At 46.0% G+C, this 21,677-nt stretch overlaps 1 long non-coding RNA gene across 6 annotated transcripts in view; it reads left to right on the top strand.

The window, feature by feature from the left end:
- LOC310832726 overlaps nt 1-21,677 on the top strand; it is an 84,059-nt gene that overhangs the window by 30,807 nt on the left and 31,575 nt on the right. For 2 of the 6 annotated variants that reach the window (XR_014558372.1, XR_014558373.1), the window contains exons 1-2: nt 10,589-10,757; nt 15,894-15,942. The exons of 1 other annotated variant lie outside the window; for it this stretch is intronic. This is a non-coding gene — a long non-coding RNA (uncharacterized lncRNA). Of the gene's footprint in view, nt 1-10,588; nt 10,758-15,893; nt 15,943-21,677 lie in introns of those variants that run through there. 3 more of the 6 variants (XR_014558370.1, XR_014558371.1, XR_014558374.1) reach the window with 2 other exon arrangements.

Here is a 21,677-nt window from a genome sequence, read left to right as displayed (position 1 = left end):
TTAAAAAAAGTTTAATGTTTTCTTATGTTTTTATATATGTTTGCAGCTGCCCAGAGTGGCTGGGGCAACCTAGTAAGATGTGTGGAGTATATATACAGTAGTAGCTTGGGTTACAGACGCTTCAGGTTACAGACTTCGCTAACCCAGAAATAGTACCTCGGGTTAAGAACTTTGCTTCAGGATGAGAACAGAAATCGCGTGGTGGTGGCGCAGCAGCAGCGGGAGGCCCCATTAGCTAAAGTGGTACCTCAGGTTAAGAATGGACCCCCAGACCGGGGGGTTCTTAACCTGAGGTACCACTGTAGTCAAGTTATTATTAAGGAATGGAATGTCCCTGTTTTCATTTGAGAAATGTTGGAGGGTATGTTCCTCACCCTCGCCTTACCTTTAGACTAAGTGGCACCCCCAGCAAATAGGGTATTTGGCACCTCCCTGCATTTGTTCAACCTTTCCATATCTTCTTTTTCCATTATTACATTTCTTTGTTCATTTCACGACTTTGATGCATGATTTATGCCTCTCACGTAAGGTGAAAAATTTGCACACATTGATATGACCGCAATCGCTCTTGTGCACACTGCAGTATGTACACAATCTTTCTTTGTTGGGGGGGAGGTCATTGAGAGTGTTTCTAGATTTGCTTATGTCGCTGGCAAAATTCAGTGGCATGCTGACAAATTCAGGTTGCCCCTATTAAAGTGGATTAGGAGTAGGGCTGGGTGATACCAGCTGTTCAACATCATGGTATATCACCAGCCAAACATCGCGGTCAGGCGATATACTGTGATGATGAAAAAATAAGCTGCAGTGGCCAGAGCCAATGGCCTGCCACAGCTCTCACCGTAGGAGCCAAGGTGGTTTCACCTTAGTGCCTTGTGAGCTGGGACAACGCAGCTTGTTTGCATGGCTCAGCTGGGGCGGAGGAGGGCTCATAATCTCCAGCAGAGTAATCCTTGGTTCCCCACTCCACTTGTCTGGGAGCCAGTGCTGGGGGATCTTTTAACTGCTCGGCCGAGGGGAGTGCTTCCATTTTTCTGCAGTTTGTCTTCTGCCAAAGCCTGCCTTATTTGTGCTGCTGTGTGTTGTGATGAAATTACAAAATTAACTATGTGAACAAAATTAGTCAGTGTACGCTGTCTTTATATTATTCCACCCTGTTCATTTCAGTGCAAAGGAAATACAATGCAAATGAAGGAAAAAATGTGATCAATTACATATTGTTTGCGGACTGAAAGCAATGACAACAATGAATGCCAATCATATTCACTGGGATCAGGCATGAAATGAATGGTGTTTTTTTTTTTAAAAAAAATATTCAGTTTATATATTTCCCTTCCTCCCAAAGTAGCCCAGGGCAGCAGACACAGCAGTGTGAAAACATTAAAACTAATAATCTAAAAAAAAAATTCTTTCAAAACATTATCGCCACCAGTGATCTCAGGGTTGCCAGGAATAGTGTACTTCAGCCACCAAGTGCCTGAGTCACCTTCAGCAATTTCTGCTCCTTTTTTCTGTTTTTCCAGGGATTTTCTGACATCTGCAGTTATAGTGGCCTCAAGGAAGGCCTGACTGGCTATCTGAAGCCCTGAATAGGCCTCACTTGCAATCAGAATATATAGCATTGATCCGTTCTATGCCTGTTACTTTTATGCACTGTTTTATATTTTACAGTTGTGTTTACTGTGAGCTGCCTTAGGCACCATTACACAAAGAGGAATAATACTTATTTAAATAAATAAAAAGACTACAGCTAAAAATGTGAAGGTGTCCAATGTCTGCTTGCAGTCACCTGTGTCATACAACAGTGATTCCCAAATCTTTTCCCCCATGGATTTTTTATTTTATTTTTAGTTGAATCAACACGGAACATCCCATTAATTTTGCTGCTAATGCTTTCTACTCATTTCAAGCCCCTCCTCCTCTGGTTGTTTCAGGTTCTCATAATGCAGAACAGCCACTGAGCCTGCTGTTTGTGCACCACCTGAATGGATCACCGGTGGGCCATGGGAACCCATCATACAGGTTCACCTGTTTGGGGTTGCAATTGCCTTGCAGATAGCTGGATAGCTCAGTTGGTTAGAGCATGGTGCTGACAACACCAAGGTTGCAGGTTCAATCCCCATAAGGGAAAAGCTGCATTTTCCTGAATTAAAGATGATCCTCAAGGTCCTTTCCAACTCTGTGAGATATCTATGAGACTCTGGGAGACCTGGGTTTGTCCTGCATAATCATATATGCGAAATGCTTCTTAGGCTGTGGTCCTCCCCATACTTTACTTGGGAGTCAAGCAATACCTATTGAACTTCTCCTCCTTGAGCAGTGTGTCTTACAAATATAAATAAACCAGATACTGGAGGTGGGGGCAGACTACACTCATTGTATCATGGGGGTTATTTCAAATTCAGCAGATGTGCGGCTTCTACAAAACTGCTTGCTTGTGTCATATGCATATTTCTTGTTGATGTGTGTGTGTGAAAGCTCCCCACCCCCCTCCAAAAATAAGAAATAAAACAACCCTTCCAACACCACTGGAAACCTTTTTTTCAAAAACCTGAGCACTTCATACTTGAGTGGCTAATTTGGATAATATCCTTCGCCGGTGGAAACTTGCTCCGCTTCCCCGCCGCCTCTCCGTGTGGCGTTACTTTCACTCCGATAAATGTGCTCGCAGCTGCGTTTGGCAGGGAGAGGCATTGATCTACTGTGGCCGGTTACTTTAATCCGAGGTATTGCATTCCCCCCGTGGAGATTTCCCCCCAAGGCTGCCTCCATTACCCACTCCTGACAGCTGAATGTGACAGCTCAAATTACCTCGGCAACACGATCGAAATGGCGACTCTCTCCTTCTCTCGCCCGCCGCCCAGCCGCCAACCCCCACGTGCACCCCCGGTTTGTCTCGTTTCTAATTAAGCAGTAATGTCTCCTGTCTGGATTGCTAAATGTCCAGGGCCGGAGACAGCCCGCGAGGAAACGTTAGCAACAGAAACAAGCAAAATAAGTTCCTTTTGCCTAACCTTCCCCACCACTCCTTCCTTTCTCTCTCTCTCTCCAGCCCAGCGATATTATTGATCGCTGGGACATACAAGTCTTGTGCAAGAGTCAAACCTGCCCCCGGGCGCTGCTTGCTGACTTCCATCCTGCGCAAGGAGGGCAACTCATCACACACATGCGACGTGGGGCGGAGAGGAGGGAAGAAACATGCCATTTGGCCACATTTCCCACGGGCCTTGCTGTGTGCAAAATGAGCAGCTGACATTTTGACCTCACAGCCACAACAGGAAGCTGCCTTCTGCTGTGCCCTTGGCCCATCTGATTCATGTCCTGCCTATAGTAGACTTTGCCCTCCAGAGGTTTTGGACTACAACTCCCATCAGCCCTAGCTTGCAAGGCTGTTCTCCCACCCACCCCAGCACCATACAGGTGACATTGATGGTGAGGCAAGGGAGAAGGGCTACCCCTATGCTATCCACATAATCAGTTATCAGAAACCAATATAATCAATATATCAATATATGCTTACACATAATCAAGGATTACAGTACTTTATAATCCATTTTGAATCATAAGGGAAGCTGTGCTTTGGCAAACTGCAAAACTGCTTGAAACAGCAAAGTAGGAGCGACCTTTCCCCTAAACATCTGCGCACCCCGGACAAGGGGAAAAGACGTGAATCAGAGATTCTGGTACAAAATCCCCTCAGATACAGGCTAAATTAATCCACAGAACAGGAAGAGCAAAACCACAAAATGTCCGAGCTCCATGTCCTGTCATAATTGGGGGAAAGGTTAGACAGAGCGTCACTGCGAGCATCGGAAAGCAGAACTAGAATCCGGTGCTGACCAAGGCTTGACCGGGGGTCAGGTAGCGTGACAACCGCTTGCTGATTGGCTGATTCTCGCTGACAATATTGTGAATCTTTCATGATTGTCTCATGATCAATGATTTGCTGTGTTCTGCTCAGGTATAAAGACCTCTGGATTTCTGTCAATCGGGGTCCCAGTTCTTTGGAAAATATTCCAACTGGGTACCTTATTGCCTGGCAATAAACCTCACCTTCTTATTCTCCATTGCTGTCTGGCTGATCTTATTTTAAAAAACACTTCGCAGGTACCTCTTTGCTTCAATGGGAGTTGAGGTTCCTGGTCTTTATTAGACTCGTGAGTGCTGTATGACGCAATTTACAAGTTGTGGCTCAAAATATCTGGAGGGCAGCAGGCTGGCGAAGGCTGGTCTACACTGACTGGCAGCCAGCTCTCCAGGGATTGAGGCATGGGTCTCTTTTCCCTGCTCTACCTGGAGACTGACCTGCGGACCTTTTGAACTGAGCTACGGTAGCTCTCTGCAAATTCTGCCAGCTCTTTCCACAGACACAAATGAAGCTGCCTGGTTCTGAACCACTTCATTGTCCCATCCAGCTTGGAAATGTCTACACAATTTCAGTGGGTCTGAGTTGGACTAGCATTGGATATAAACTTTATATGCATTTCCTCGTAAAAGAGCAGCTTATAAAAATCTGTAACGGATCTCTCAGTGTTAATCCCTAAAACAGGCTTGTACAGTTGATGACATTGGGTGGTATTCAACTAAGTCATCTTGCAAGTAAAGGTAAAGGGACCCCTGACCATTAGGTCCAGTCGTGGCCGACTATGGGGTTGTGGCGCTCATCTCACTTTATTGGCCGAGGGAGCCAGCGTACAGCTTCCGGGTCATGTGGCCAGCATGACTAACCATGGCGAACCAGAACAGCGCACGGAAATGCCATTTACCTTCCCGCTGGAGTGGTACCTATTTATCTACTTGCACTTTGACGTGCTTTTGAACTGGTAGGATGGCAGGAGCAGGGACCGAGCAATGGGAGCTCACCCTGTCGTGGGGATTCGAACTACTGACCTTCTGATTGGCAAGTCCTAGGCTCTGTGGTTTAACCCACAGCGCCACCAGCGTCCCTCATCTTGCAAGTAGACACATTTGAATTAATAGATCTTAAGTCATATGCATTCACTTCAATGTGTCTACCTGGAGTAGAACTAGCATTGTATACCTCCCTTTAATCGTACCCCATTTTTCCTCCAAGAAGCTCAAGGCTACTGGCTACAAAAGATAAAAATCTGACTGAGCTTTGGAATTGATTGGCCACACCTATGAGAAGACACCAACTTAGGGTGCAATAGTAGGGGTTGCTCATATGAACACCCCTCTCATATAGATGTGTATATCCTGCCTCTTCACACACCAGCTACCTCCAACACACGTTTGTTGGGCCTCTTCCGTGTGATCTTGGACCATTCAGGCTCCCTCTCACATGGATGTAGCAATGGGCGAATCTGTCAATCTTGGCTCCTCTCAGTTTCTCGCTTTTCCATTCTTCAGTTCTGCACCTTTCTACATCAGTTTGCGATGACTTTTTCTTTTAAGTCCTCATGAAAATCAATCACCATCTTAGTGCAATTTTCTCTGAATATGCATGGCATCGTATGCATTTTCTACAAAGCAAATTGCCCCCCACACAATGCATTTTGTATGTAATTTTCACGAATGTATGTATTTATATGTAGACGTTACAGTGGTATATGCATCCTTCTGGTACACATTACCTGGATGGAGAGCTGCATTGCAAAATTCAGAGAAGTGCAAATTTTGAAGGATGGATGTGTTTCAGGTCGCATACAGTGGTACCTCAGGTTAAGTACTTCCGGTAATTCGTTCTGGAGGTCTGTTTTTAACCTGAAACACCACTTTAGCTAATGGGGCCTCCTACTGCTGCCGCGCTGCCAGAGCACCATTTCTGTTCTCATCCTGAAGCAAAGTTCTTAACCTGAGGTACTATTTCTGGGTTAGCGGAGTCTGTAACCTGAAGCGTCTGTAACCCGAGGTACCACTGTAAGGTTTTGGAAAGTGCAAAATGAATTGCATTTCACCCCTGTTCCCTACTTGGACGCGCTGTGTGCCTGTAGGGGCCAGTTCAGATGGCTGAACGTATGGCCGGCAGGCGACACGATGAGCTCAATCGGGGACGGGTCTGACACGTGCGCACAAGCTGGAAATGACACAGAACAAATGGCCAGCCTCCAGCTTCTCTGCCTTGTACTTTTGTATATCGGTGCACCGACGCGTTCTTTCACTGTCACATCGGTTCTAATGAATGTTATTCGCACACCTGCCAAATTCGAGGTGGCTTCTGAGTGTCATTTATAAGCTGAGGGGGGGGGGGGAACATGGACGTTTTCTGCTTTGCTCATTTCGGTACAAATCTCCCGAGTAGCTGTCAACACCACTTTCCTCTTGTACTTCACCCCCCTTCCACCTCTTTCGTATAATTCCTTGCTATCTTCTATGTGGTCAGCCTCTTGTTCAAAATACATTTTAATAGCGTTAAGGGAAAGGGGTGTGTGTGTGTGGAAATACACCCCCAACAACACTATAAAGAAATTGAAGGCTGTTAGTAAGTACTGAGAGGAGAAGATGGTTTTTAATCTCTCGTACGGCGTTGCTTATGCAGTAATGAGATTGAAATAACAGCGGGGCGCAATGTTATGTATCATAGCAAATTCTGCCCGGCGTTTTCCCCATGCAAATAGTCTTAGTGAAGAGCTGGAATTGGGGTGGGTGGGGGGTGTTATTGTTTTATTTTTACAAAGGAAAGAAATGGAGCATGTAGGTCAGGACTGTGTGTGTCTTTTGGTTGGATAGCGCAAGGCAAGCAAATTATCTGGCCTAATTGTGAATATATTGTCTGTCTTGGCTTGTTTCTCGCCTGCTCCTGCCTCTCCCTGCCTGCCGCTCCTTCTCTTGCTGTGGCTGTGATATTTGAATGCCTTTGTGAAGTGCTGAACAGATCGGTCAAAAGCTTGTCTGCACACAGAGCCCCCCTCAATTTGTCTTGTGGTTAGAAATTGGCCACAAGGGGGATCCCCAAGGGTTAGCCGGTCATCTGCTGCCGTTAGCCTTAGGGCTACAAAGCCAGCTGGAAATGACAGAAACCCTCTTGAGCTGCAGAGGACATTGCAAGGTTAAACTAGGTTCTTTCTTCTTTTCCATTTTTTTTTAAACAAGGGTGCATTATTTCCCCCCACATCCACCTTTTTTGTTTAAACTGAACAAGTGCATATTCAGCAACCATTTTACACAGGGGTTACGTTCCGAGGCCCCGCACGTTTAAGTGAAATCGCACATATTGGGAACGCCATTGAAAAAGCTTGCAAACAACGCAGTCACTCCCTCCAAATCTGCTTCCTCAAATTCCAACTCTCCACAGTCCTCAACAGCTGGTGCAAGGGCTCATGGGATTGCGCTTGCAAAGGTTCGTGGGATTGCTAGGTGCTGTTTCCGCCCTTTCTGTGCTCTTTTAGGTAACGCTGGACTAGATAGGGAATAACCTGACCCAGTGCAAGGCTGCTTCCTCTGCGTGTGGCATGCTGCAAAGCCCTTATAATGAGAGAGATATTACAGCTTGTCGGACCAGCTGGATTAAGTTGACCTAGGGAGCCTATACAGGTGCTGCTGACCTTCTGATTTGAGCTTGGCTCTCCAGCCTGAGCTTGGGTTGCCATATGCCTGGAATTTCCCAGACATTGCCAGGATTTGCCCATCGGAAACAGTGTCCGGGCGCAAATTGCTGAAACATCTGGGAAAATCCGGACATATGGCAACCCATGTCGGAAGTGTAGGTTTTGGCGAATTTCCTTAAAAACAGCTCAAAAACTTCATATTTTATTTTTTATTTTTGAAAAAAAACACACCACAACTCAGCAACTTTTGTATCTGGATTTTCAAATATGGCAATCCTAGCCTGAGCTATGTGTTAGATTGCAGGGATAGAGACCCCTTTTCACCCTGAGGGCCACTTTCCCTTTTGAGCAGCAGCCAACTAGGGGTCGTGAGCCAGTGATGAGCAGAGCCAGAGGCAAAAGTGGGTGGAGCAACACATGCAAATGTTTACCTTTGCGAAGTAGGCTAATTTTTACACACACTCGCTCACCCCTATTGTACCCGCCATCCAGACAAGGAAGAAGTCAAATGCCCATCCCAGCTAGACAAAAGCACTCTGGGTGCGGAGCAGAGCTGGTGAGGTTTGTAGCCTGGGGAGAGGTAAGAGGGCCAGATGAAGAGGTCTGGAGGGCCACATTCGTCTCCTAGGCCCGAGATTCCACAGCCCTATGTTGCTTTACCTGTTCTTCTGATTGCCGAAGCCTAACTGCCTGTCGGTCAAGCCTGCCTGATGGACAGACCTGCTTCTGGCTCCCCACAGCTGCTGTTTCGGGAAATTGACTTGCACCCTGACCTCGACTGCAGCTCTGGCATCTGATACTGACAAGGAGTAATCCTTCAGATCCTAACCCTAAAAACGGGGCCTGAGCTCACTGGGTTGTTGCGGGTCTAAATTTGGCTGCCAGGTCGCAAAGCCCTTTTGCGTTGCATGAATGCAGACAATTTCCTTCATAAGCGAGGCCAAGAATATGTCAGGCTCTGTATTGCAAGGATTTCAGTTCCTGGGAGGTGAGCAGCAGTTGCAGTCCCACAGCTCTTAGGGGCCAAAACAATATCAGAATGACTTGTTTCTGTCAGGCACCTCTGTAATAATGCACTGGGCTTTTTCTTCTTCTGCTGCTTGACCTTCGGGCGACAGACTGTAACTAAATGGCAATGTGGGAAAGGGAAGCCTTTTTGGGAGAGACCACTTTCAGACCGAAAACAGTCGCAGCTTTGGCGTCAAAGCGACGACAACATGGATGGACTTTAATGGGTTTTGTGCGCTTTGGTGGACCCCTGTGGGCTTCTGAGTTGTTTGCCGGGGGTGGGGTGGGGATAGAAACACCTTTTAAAATGTGCACGCAGAAGGGTGAAGAGAGAGAAAACAGGAATGACAAAATAAAATCCAACCACGGTATAGATGATTGTTGCAAAAATGAAGCTCTATTCTGTGAGCGGTGCTCTACAGGTGTCGTGTCATCTCTATGTAGTACAGGAGTGGGGAAGCCTTTTTCAAACCAAGGGCCACATTTCCCTTTGCATAACTTTCTGGGGGCCAGAGGCAAATGTGGGTGGGGCAGTGGCAGTGGCTCTTGTCCCAAAACACAATGACAGTGGCTGTTGCCTGAGGATTTTCATATTTGAGAATCCAGTATGAACAACTGAGATAGCTCCGTAAATAGAGCATGGGAGTCTTAATGTCAGGGCTGTGGGTTCAAGTCCTATGTTGGGCAAAAGATTCCTGCATTGCAGGGGGCTGGAATGGATGACCCTTAGGGTCTCCCCTCCAACTCTACAATTCTATGATTCTATGTGGAATTCCCTCCCCACAGAGGTGCATCTGGTTCCTTTGCTGTACAGCTTTCAGTGAATGCTGAAGATGCACTGGCCTTTGACTCCGGAGGTGTGTGTTTGCAGAACCCGCCCTATTCCCGTGTCATCTGTTTTAGAACTCTTTCTAATGCTATATCTTTTATTGCTGTAACCCACCCTGCTGGTGAAGGGCAGTTAATAAATTTTGGAAGATTAAGAATCTGCACCTGTTTTTCACAACAGCCACTATCTTCCTCTGCCAATGTGGCTGCCCTGGTTAGGTCTAGTTGTCCTGCCTAGGAATGGTGGGTCTTCAGGGGAAGCAGAGGTCAAGCCCAGCAAGGCTGTGCAAGAGTGGGCACGACCTAGTAGCACAGAGCTGAAGTCAAACACTGGTCAGCTGGATTCCAAAACCAAGATATTAGCAGGGTCAGTAGCACAAAACCAGCAGTGCAACCCCAAGAGCCTACAATGCTCCGGCAAATAACAGTATTCGGTGGAGAGTTCATGTAGCACGTGGAGGGCCCACAGTTCAGTGGCAGATGGACCAAGGGCCTGACTCTGTATATTTCCTATGGTTCTGGTTTCCCAGACCCAGCAGCAATTGGTTAGACCAGCCTTCAAAAGTCTTTATTTCTCAGGAGCTCTCTTACTACCAAGGACCCTTGAGTCACACATACCTTTGAACCACAAGTGGCTGCCTGCACCTTGTGCTGTGGCATCCCTGGGGCTGGGAGATAGTTTGACTTCCCACCCAGTGCAGGCTGGTCCATTTGGGTGAACAGGGCACCACCCCACCAACCTTAAGTTTTTTTAACACCCGGTCGCCACCTTACATTAAAAATGAAATTTTCTAAAGCAGTGTCCTTCAGATGTTTTGGACTACGGTCTCACACATACCATTCATTCAGAGCACGCGGCATCCCCCAAAGAATCCTGGGGACTGTCGTTTGTTAAGGGTCCTGGGAACTGGAGCTCTCTGAAGGGTAAGCTACAATTCCCAGAATTCTTTGGGGAATGTGTTTTTAAGTGTGTTGTACGTGTATGGTATGAAGGTGACTAAGCTCCCATTCACCCGTGTGATGGGATTTGTAATCCAAAGCAGTTGGATGGCACTAGGTTTTAGGATCCTAAAGGATCAGAGCATGAGGAAGTCCTTTGCTGGAGATTCTGAAGGGCTCCTTCCATCCAGACCAGACAATATATCTGACCTGATGTGAAGCAGATTCCTATGTCCCTAATGTTGCCTTCCTTTATGAGGCAACAGTGACCAACAGAATGTTGGGGGAGCCAATCAGGAGTTCATTTTTAATAGAAGCTTCACAAACCTGGTAGTTGGGGAAAACATGGGCGATGAGATTGTTCAAGGCAGCTCAGAAAAGCAGGGTGGAAGCAGAAAGCCCTGGAAGAAAACAGGAATTGTGGCAGAAGGGGAAGAATTAAAGTCGAGGGAAATGGAAATAAAGGGCAAAGAGGTGGGCATATTAGTCAAAACTGTTGGAAGAGGTCGCTGCGTCTTTAAATACAGATATGGTATACAGCATTGTGGGAAGACTCAGTTCAGACATGGAGTCAAATAGTAAATTATACTAACCTTATAGGTCAAACCAGTGCTTTTTTCTAAAAATATGTTTAAGGGTACTCTCATTTTCTTACTCATTTTGAAGTACTGTCCCTCACTGAGGCCAAACTTAGATTCACAAAATGTTTAGGGGTACGTGTCCCCCTTCGTCTCCCCAGAAAAAAAGCACTGGGTCAAACCATGGTTTGAGTTTTTCAGACGTTCAGAGAACATGGTTTAGAACTGCCTTTCCATCTGTTTAGCAATCCCATCTCTTAAGCTCCAGCTAGTTTTGGGAGGCAGTGAAATGACTACTTGTTATGGATTTTCAGTTCAGTCCTCATGCCAAACCCATAGTTAGCTATCTAATTTCAAGCCATGTTTTTGGATTCTAGTTTGCTGGCCAGTTACAAACCATAGTTAAAGCTTTCACAGCCATGGTTTGGCATGATATGAATTGTGCCGGTGTCCAAGAGACTTAGCTGGACACTTGGTCCTACCAATTTCAATATGCTGAAGAAAATGTATAACCAGTCTCCTGCCTGAATGTGGCTCCATCAGCACTGTACGGCGTTTCCGTGCAATGCTCTGGTTTCAGTGTTCTGTTGGACTAGAAGCGGCTTAGTAATGCTGGCCACAAGACTGGGAAAAACTGTCTGTGGACAAACGCCGGCTCCCTCGGCCAGTAAAGCAAGATGAGCACCGCAACCCCAGAGTCGTCTACGACTGGACTTAACTGTCAGGGGTCCTTTACCTTTACTTTTTATAGTACTTTAAAGTGTCATGGCTTTCCCCAAAGAATTCTGTAAAGCGTGCTGAGAGTTGTTAGGAGACCTGCATTCTCCTCACACAGCAACAGTTCCCAAAGCTCCCTGAGAAGAGGGATAGATTATTAAACTACTCTGTAAGTTGTGGCTCTATGGGGAGACTAGGGGTCTCCTAACAACTCTTGAAACTTTTAAACAACCTATATTTCCCAGAATTCTTTGTGGGAAGCCATGACTGTTTAAAGTGGTAAAACAGTGCTTTAACTAGGTGGTGCACAAGTCTTTGCTGTTCCCAGCAAGAAGGTTTTAGAAGGGCTGAGAACAAAAATTGTAGGAACCACCAGGGGTGTTGGTGGGAAGATGAGTCAGGAATAAATGTGATGACCAAGAGAGAAACCTCAGCAAAAGCAGCAATGGAGTTTAGGCAGCAGATGGATGGCAAAGATGGATGCCAACTCCTTGGCGTGACCCGCTATATATTGTGGAATGGTTTCACAATGTCCCTAAACTTTCAAAGTGGAAAAGAAAGATTGTGTGGTGGATTGCTGCCTCAGCATTTACTGTAGCAAAGAGCTGAATCGGGAAGCTGGCCTGGCAATGACTAACGAGGAAGGGAAGGTATAAATGATGTTTCTGGGTTCTTTTTTTTTACGTCACATTGTTTTGGATGGTAACTGCCTGTGTTTTCTGGAGGAAAGTCTGCTCCCTGTGAGGTGGAGAAGGAGGAGGTTCAGACACTTGATTTGAATAGCAGTGATAGGCTAGCAGGTGTTCAGGCACTCAGTCCGGATTAACATCCCATTGGCTGCCTTCCCAGTTGTGGTTGCAGAGGATCTGGGACTGGGGTTCCCACGTTTCAGCAAGTTCTAAACAGGAGGAGGGATAAGGAGATGAAGGAAACTTAATTCCACTGAAACCAATGAGGCTTCAAAACAGGTGGCTAACCTTTGGCCCTCCAGCTCCTATAATTCCTGATAATTGGCCATACTAGCTGCGGCTGCTGAAGAAGAAGAGTTTGGACTTGATACCCCGCCTTTCACTCCCCTTAAGGAGTCTCAAAGCGGCTAACAATCTCCTTTCCCTTCCTCCCCCACAATAAACAGTCTGTGAGGCTGAGAGACTTCAGAGAAGTGTGACTAGCCCAAGGTCACCCACCCAGTATGTGAAGGAGCGGGGAAGCGAACCCAGTTCACCAGATTACGAGTCTATCGTTCTTAACCACCACACCACGCTGGGGCTTCTGACGGTGTTAACTCAGCCACCTTCTTGACCACACCTCTGTGGCTTAATTGGCCATGCCACCCTTCCAGGTCGGGGGCTACCAGATGCCACTGCTAGAAAGGGTCAGTCCTCTAGCTCTTGGATAGAGATGTAAAGGTAAATGACCCCCGGACGGTTATGTCCAGTCAAAGGCGACTATGGGGTTATGGTGCTCATCTCACTTCAGGCTGAGGGAGCCGGCCTTTGTCCACAGACAGCTTTCCGGGTCCTGTGGCCAGCATGTCTAAACCACTTCTGGTGCAATGGAACACTGTGACAGAAACCAGAGCACACGGGAATGCCATTTACCTTCCCACCACAGTAGTAGCTATTTATCTACTTGCACAGGTATGCTTTCGAACTGCTAGGTTGGCAGAAGCTGGGACAGAGCAACAGGAGCTCACCCCGTCATGCGGATTTGAACCGCCGACCCTCCAATCAGCCAAGCCCAAGAGGCTCAGTGGTTTAGACCACAGTGCCACCTGCATCCCTTTTGATAGAGAGGAGTGTGCAGACACTAGCCTACTGTACGGTGGTGACATTTATATTCTTGGCTCTGGCCACTTTTGCCTCAGGCCCTGCTCACCACTGGCAGGTGGCCCCAGGGAGGTTCTTCAAGGGAAAGCTGCTTACGGGCTGAAAAAGATTTCTGCGCCGCTGCTCTAGGAGACGACAGCCTTTAATGTGTCTTCCCCCAGTGGCTTCAGACCAGCACATCTTTACTTATCCTATGGCAAGTTTATGTAGCTGTTCTCAGGGCAAGCGGAGTCATGTGCTGAAACAGAATGCCCACAGGTTTCCCTTTCTCATTCATGTGTGTGGAGAGACTGCCTGCCGTGAGACTCTAGGAAAGCAGGACTTCAACAAGTTCCTTATCTGATTGCAGTGTGCTCTTGTGCGTCAGAGCGCTTGGTTTTATAATTGTGGTTCACTTGTTAATCTTTCAACGCCAGTATCTGCAAGGTGCTGCAAAAATAAGCAGTATTTCGCTTTAATTGAAGGTCAAGTGTCTCTGTGGAATATGTGAAGATTGTAGATGGATCAGTGATGGGCTCTTGAAGCCATCTAGATAACTCAGGAGCATTAATAGTTCCTTTTTCTCCCTCCCAGGAACATACGCAACTCTTCACATCCTCTCATTTGATTCATCCCTTGTGTTTTATACCTGAGGAATTCATTGGAATAATACATCCCACCAACACCGGGGGAGAAAATAAAACCCTCCCTAATTTGTAATGCCGTATTTACTTTACCTTCATTTACATTCAATGCTTAAGACAGCCTTTCCCAACCTGGTGCCCTCCAGGGTACAAGGCAGCTGGAGGGCAGCAGGTTGCGAAAGACAGGTTTAAACCATTTGAAGGAGGAGGAAAAATAATGTGGGTCTCTAGAAGCCAAAGCACAAACATTAACAAGACACACAATATAATAAAGGTTCTCCTTGGATATTGTGGCTTCACTTTGTTCTGTGTTTGGAGTTAAACAAACCACAATGCTAGTTTGGACATAATGCTGAGCCAGGGACCATGGTGTGTTGCTCCCCTGTGTGTTCCATCTGTGTTCTAACTTGATTAGGGACAAGGTTTTTAGATTTATACTACATGTGCTAAGTGTCTCACCCTTGAGCCAGTGTGGTGTAGTGGCTAAGAGCGGTAGACTCCTACTCTGGGAAACTGGGTTCGCGTCTCCGCTCCTCCACATGCAGCTGCTGGGTGACCTTGGGCCAGTCACACTTCTCTGAAGTCTCTCAGCCCCACTCACCTCACAGAGTGTTTGTTGTGGGGGAGGAAGGGAAAGGAGAATGTTAGCCGCTTTGAGACTCCTTAAAGGGAGTGAAAGGCGGGATATCAAATCCAAACTACTACTCTTCTTCTTCTTCTTCTTCTTCTTCTTCTTCTTCTTCTTCTTCTTCTTGTATATCTTGGTTATCAACAACTCTCTGTGTGTCTGTAGCCTCCATGTTTAATAATGCAATTATTGCTGTCTGCACCTTGCTACATTTCCCTTTCTTTTGATCCCAGCATTTACAATCACCATCAGCAACAGCAACCAATGTGTAGACAGATATACATGTAACTTAGGCTAGCACACCATGTATTTGATGGAGTGCGGTCTACAAAAGCTTATGCCCCAATAATTTGCTATTATTTAGGTGCCACAAGACTCTTTGTCATTTTCCCATTAACTATGGTTTACTGTGACATGCAAACAGAGCCACTGTGATGTAATGCTTAGAGTGTCAGACCAGAACTGTGAAGACTCAAGTTCAAGTCACTGCTCAGTCATGTTCTCACTGACCTAGGACCAGTCACCCCTCTCACCTTAACCTGCCAAGGCTTGCGGCTCACAGGGCAGGTACAAGACAAGATAAATCAGGAACTTGAACAGTTCCTAGCAAGTCTTGCTAGCTGAATTTGGAAATATGTTGTTACAGCAAAAGCCTGCCTATCCCTGCTTGCCAGTTTTAAAGGACCAGTAATCTGGTCTGCAGTCACATGCTCCTCAGTAGGGTAGAATGGAAGAGGTTCCAGAGAAATCATCCTCAGGCTCTGTGGATGGCAGTAGACCCACATACATAGGCCGGGACAATGTAAAAGCAGGTAATGAGGGCTCCCCCTTGAATGGGGTGACTGGCGCACCATATGAATTAGATGCTGGGGCTCAGAGGCAGAGGACAAGACAGAGTCTGCCTCGCAGGATTGTTGTGAGAATAAAACGTCGAGTAATAAGTGTTCCGTTAGAACCCTTTCCCATGTTATCTTTTGGGATAAAGCTATCAACAGCTACTAGTTATGCTGACCACTGTAAGAGGCAGTATGTCTCTGAATGCCAGATGTTGGAAACTGCAGGAGGGAAGAGTGCTGTTGTGCTTCCCAAAGGCATCTGTTTGGCCACTGTGAGAACAGGATGTTGATTGGCCATTGGCCTGACTGAGTGGGGCGCTTCTTATGGTTCAGCACTGCTAGTGATGTCATAAACACCATCCAGTGCACGCCCAGGACACTTGTGTAATCTGGTTTCAGATGCTGCTCACAGCTTACTGGGTGTACAGACAGGACTCAGGAAGTCAGAGTGAGTCTGGAGAGATATCTCTTGGTGGGGTCTCCATGAATAAATCTAATGTGCCTGATTGCAGCAAGATCTGATGTATGCTTTAGCTTGGGGTAGAATTGTTTTTTCTTAGGGACAAAATATTGTCATTTGAGCGCCGGAAAAATATGTCTTCACACTATCTTGTGGAAAGATGACTGAATACACTCGTGCACATATACACATTAACATACTGTGTGTATATCATCCTACACTTCAAAGAGACTTCCCCAGGATGCCCCTTTATCACACAAAAAATTATCCCCTGCCTTTTCTCATACAGCTCGATGCAGTTTGCAAGTAATAATCAAATGCACTCAAATAGCAATCTATAAAAAGAACAGAATACAGTGAAATCCGGCAATCAAACAACTTTTAAATGTTGCAATAAGAAATGCCATATAAAACACAATAATAACTGGATTTTAAAAAGTAAAAAAAAGCACCAACAGATGGATTTGCATATAATTTATATGAAATACCATTCATAAAGAAATAAATAACATCGCTATGGTAGTCAAGTGATAAAACCCAGTCTCTAAAAATCAAAGGCCTTTCTAAATAGGAAGGTTTTGAAGCTGCAATGAATGACCAACAAGGAGGGGGCAAGATGAATGTTTCTTTAGATAGAGAGACTCAAAATTTGGGTGTGGCAGAAATGGTCCTCTCTGTTATTATAACAAAATGTGGGTTTGGAATGGACAGGATGGCCTCTGTTGGTGATCTTAGCGAGTGGGCAGGACCAGTTGGAGGAGCTGATCTTGGAGGTATGAGCAGAAGCTGTACATTCCTTGCACATAAACACACTCTTCGCATTGGAAAGGCCTTAAGTTTATGAAGGGAGCCAGTTCCACCCATTGCTGGACGCCGTCTTCCTCCCCTGCTAGTCCCTGAAAAGGGAAGGGTGTCATGCTATTAATTCCAAGTTGTGAAAATGCTGGCGACGATTGCAAAGCTGGACTCCGTGTAAAATGTTGTTGGGGATGCAAAGCACAATGGGGCCGGCTCAGATGCGAAGAGTATTATTTGTGTGAAGTGGTCTTGCTGTTCTCTCTCTCTCCCCCCGCACCCTGCTTTTTTGTGTGTGTGTGTGCTGCGAAAATGCTGGCAACCATAACGTGATTATTGAGGAATATGATGCACCGAAAGAGGTGGTGGAGGAGAAAGAAATGCCACTTAAGTCGCAAAAGTGCTTTTCAGCCTGAACAATCGAAATGAAAAAATAATTGCACTCCCCTTTTTTTATTCTCTCCAGCCTTTCTTATCAAACGACTTTATCACCTTTTTGGTTTTATTTTACACATTATTTAGACTTTCCTGTAATCCCTGCTATTCTACCATTGACACCTCCTTAATACCTTGTCTAACGCCTCTGACACTTCTGGCGCATGCCTGTGCCCTCCTATAATAGAGAACAGCTTTGGCAAAGGAGGAAAAGAATCAGGGGGTGGCTGAGTAGCGGGAGAAAAGAACAGAGGAATTATTTGCTGCTCAGACTGTGAATAATAAAGTTTGAGAAGAGAGAGTGGTGCCAGTGAACTCTTCCCTGTCAGTGTGAACTTTGCCGTCTTGTGTGATGTCTGTCCTTGTTCAGCCACCGCCTGCAGTTTGAAGATTGGGAAGACGTGGGAGAGGGTTATTATGTGCAAGAAACGGCCTGCTGTATGGAACCAAAGCAAATCAGTCCCTCTTGCACCAGGTGCAGACTATGCATCACTGTCTCCCATCCTATTGCCAGGCTTCACCCTTCTTTGGCCCCTGCTGGCCCCGGCACATTTTGACTGCCAAGGATATTGCTCTTCCTCACAAATCACTTGTTCCCATTTTTGCAATGGCTTTACAGCTCCTGGTTCTCCCCCAAGCCAATATGTTCTTCTGTCTTGGCTTTGTATGTTGTGACGAACACAATGCTAGCTCTCTCCCAACTGGGCACCATTTGACAGCATCCTCAGCTTGCTTCCTGAGGTTATTGCAAAAGAACCACTGGGGGATTTTTTTAGTTCAGAGGAAAGGCAAGTAAGAGAGCGGGGTATGGCAAAGGTGTATAAAATGATGCAGACTGTGGAGAAAAAGGATAGAATTTTTTTCTTCGTATATCATAATACTAGAACTTGGCTGAATTTTCGAAAGTTCAGGACAGACAAGAGAAAATACTTCTTCGCATAGCACACGGTTAAATTGTGGAATTCGTTCCCACAAGAGGCCATGATGACTTGTGACTCAGCTATACAGCTGCAAATAAAACGTTTTAAGTGTGTTTTAAGTGCAATATACAATTGTGACACTAGATGGTGATAGTGAGCCTTATGGAAAATTCAATGTATTTTTAAAAACGCTTTTACAAAAAGCATTTTCAGAACTTTTTTTACATGTGTGTAGATTCCACCTTGGATGACTTTAAAAGCAGTTTAGACACATCCACGGAGGGTAAGACATTTTTGTACAACATTCCTCCATGCAGTCCAGAATTGTCTGGCTGTGGACTAATCCTGCCAACTCAGGCTGGCCATTCAGCTGTCCTAGACAGGAAGCGCTGCAGGTTAATGGCTCCTCCAGACAACCTGTTTGTTGAAAATTTATCCTGATTTGCTTGTGCAAAGCTTGCACAGAGGCTATATTATGTCCACTTTTAATTGAGCTTTCATTCTGATTGGTTTACAGCAGGGGTCAGACTATATTTTGAAAAAAAATAAATGAATGAATTCCTATGCCCCAGAAGTAACCCAGAGATGCATTTTAAATAAAAGGATACATTCTACTCATGTAAAAACACACTGATTCCCGGACCATCCGTGGGCCAGATTTAGAAGGCGATTGGGCCCCCGGCCTTAGTTTGCCTACCCCTAGTTTACAGGGAGGTTATACCTCATCCTGTCCAAAAGTGGTTAGCCCATTTTTAGAGCATTTCCCAGTCACTTTCCTAACCACAAAAAAGTCCACCGTCGGCTTGCTTTTAGGTGGTTCTGTTGCAGCAGAGCACTTTCTTCCGCTTTTAATTGCAGAAACCTAAATTTCCAGTGCACAGTTGAATCTCTCCCACCACCTAAGACTTGGCATGAGTAACAGTGTTTATTCCTTGCTCTGGTGTGTTCCATTGCATCCCTTGGGGGGGTCTTCCTCTTGGCTCTTTCCCTTCCTTGCTCATCACTTCACCTACAACACTTGCCTATGGCTCAGCCTTGACAGCAGCATTAGAAAGCCCCTCCCAAAGCCCATGTGGTAGAATTGCACTCCCTGCATCCCATCTCTCCCCCCACCCCCAAACACCAACTCAGCGAGTGTATCATGAAACCCAGCAAGGTATTGCTTGGCCTTGTAAGCAACACAGGTATTGCTGCTATATATATACCTGGATCTAATTTCCTATTAAATAAACTGTATCTCTGAAGTGGGGACTTGTGGCGGCTTTATTGTAAGTATATTACATGCTAATTCAAGCAAATAAATTTGCCCTGGCTGTGGAGCTGAAGCGATTAATAAGCCTCGAAGATCACTTGGCTGCCCTGATGAGTTTCTTCAAGATAGTGGAGTATATTTGGGGAAAGCATTTAGACAAGGGCTCTCCCCCCCCCCCCCATTTTATAGGCTTTAATTATTAGTGACACTGTGCAAACGGCTTCATATGACTGGAATACCAACTACTTAACTCCCTGACCTTATTATTCAAATAAACACTTCTTATTATAGCAGTGTGGCTCGTTCGTCAACACATCAAATCAGCTGCCACAGCAGTGGATTTCAATGTCCCCACTGCATCAGCAGAGAGCATACGGACTTCATTAAGAATGTAATGGCAGCCTTTAAGGCATCGCCACCGCCCCAACTTTAATTTAAGCGCTATTGTGTGTTACTGAATGTACAGCTTAATGCTCTTAAAAGGGTCTCAACAGCCGCTGCATTTCTATCTAGGAGGGGAGGTTTGCAAAAGAAGCCTTCCACATCTCCTTCAGCAATTTAGTGGCAATGCAGAAACCTGCTCTCCCTGCAAAAAATCAGGGACGATGTGACTTGGCCAAGGTTCCCAAAGACATTGCTCCACAGGGCTCACAGACCTTACTAACCTGACAATTTCCTCTTATTTCCATGCACTGACTGTTGCCTTTACATCACCTAAGGAAAGGGTTGGGAGCACTTTCAGCCTGGGGTCCCATTCCCTCATGGGCAAGCTTTCAGAGGCCACATGCCAGTTGTGTGGGCGGCCAGAGGAAAAATGGGCAAGCAGTGGACGTGACTCTTAACTTTGCATGGTAGGATATATTCCAGCGATTCAAAAACAGACCCACCCTTCCCGTCACAGATCAAGGACACATTCCAGCCAGGCAAAAACATCTAAGGAGCGAGGGGTGGGCCTGTGAGGAGGACCAGACAGGGAGGATTGGAGTGCTGCAATTGGCCCCAGGCATGACTGTTACAGGGACGTGGGTGGCGCTGTGGGTTAAACCACTGACTTGCTGATCAGAAGGTCGGCGGTTCGAATCCCCGTGACAGGGTGAGCTCCCGTTGCTCGGTCCCTGCTGCTGCCAACCTAGCAGTTCGAAAGCACGTCAAAGTGCAAGTCGATAAATAGGTACTGCTCCGGCGGGAAGGTAAATGGCGTTTCCGTGCGCTGCTCTGTTTCGCCAGAAGCGGCTTAGTCATGCTGGCCACATGACCCAGAAGCTGTACGCCAGCACCCTCGGCCAATAAAGTGAGATGAGCGTCACAACCCCAGAGTCGGCCACGACTGGACCTAATGGTCAGGGGTCCCTTTACCTTTACCTTTATGACAGTTACTTATTCCTGACAATAACTCACACCTTCCTCCCACTGAAGTCCCTCTCCATAGTTCATAAGAATGTGAGAAAAGCCTGTTTACTGGATCAGACCAATGGCCCATCTAGTCCAGTATCCTGTTTCCAGTGTGGCCCACTATATGGTTCTAGGGAAGCCCACAAAGAGAGGGCAGGAGCAGCAGTTCCTCCCAGCAGCTGATAACCAATGGTGCACTACATTCTGCCATGGAAGTTCCTTATAGATATTGTGACTGGCAGCCATAGATCAATCCCCCCCCCCCACTTCTTTGAATTTGCTACTGTTCTTTAAAAGCTAACTAAGCTAGCAGCTACCTGTACCTTTAAGGCAGCCTAAATGAATTGCACACTTACGTCAGGGGTGGGAAACCTGTGGCCACCCATATGTTCTGGACTCAGCTCCCATCAGCCCTAGCTGGCAAGGAGGATGGGAGTTGTAATGCAGAAATACTTCAGTTAAGTAACTCCTCCTGACCGTCTTGAATCTCCTGCCCATCCATTTCATTGGATGACCCCAGTTTTAGGGTTATGGGGGAGGGAGGGGAAAATTCTCTCCAGCCACTTTCTCCACACACCATGGATACTTTTATAAACCTATTATCATACCCTCTTCTCTTGTCACCTTCAACCACTCCTAGAAAGTTGATCCAGCTCCCTCATAATTTTGGTTGTACTTTGTTACACCTTTTTGAAATCTGCAATATCATTTGTGGTAACCTACTGCATTAGGTACTCTCAGCAGAAGAGAGTGATGGTGATGATGATGATGATGATAATCACTATAATTATTTGCATAGTCACCCCACCTTTGCTATTGGCCATACGAGTCTTTTTGTATTGCTTCAAAAACCTTTCAAACATATTTGATTGGAGGTGAAACTTTAGGACCTGAACAATTTTTCAGTATTTTATTTACAGCCTCTGTAT

The sequence above is a fragment of the Podarcis gaigeae genome, assembly GCF_964106915.1.
Source record: "Podarcis gaigeae genome assembly, chromosome: 15".
NCBI lineage: Eukaryota > Metazoa > Chordata > Lepidosauria > Squamata > Lacertidae > Podarcis > Podarcis gaigeae.
This window is presented reverse-complemented; position numbering and strand designations above follow the sequence as displayed.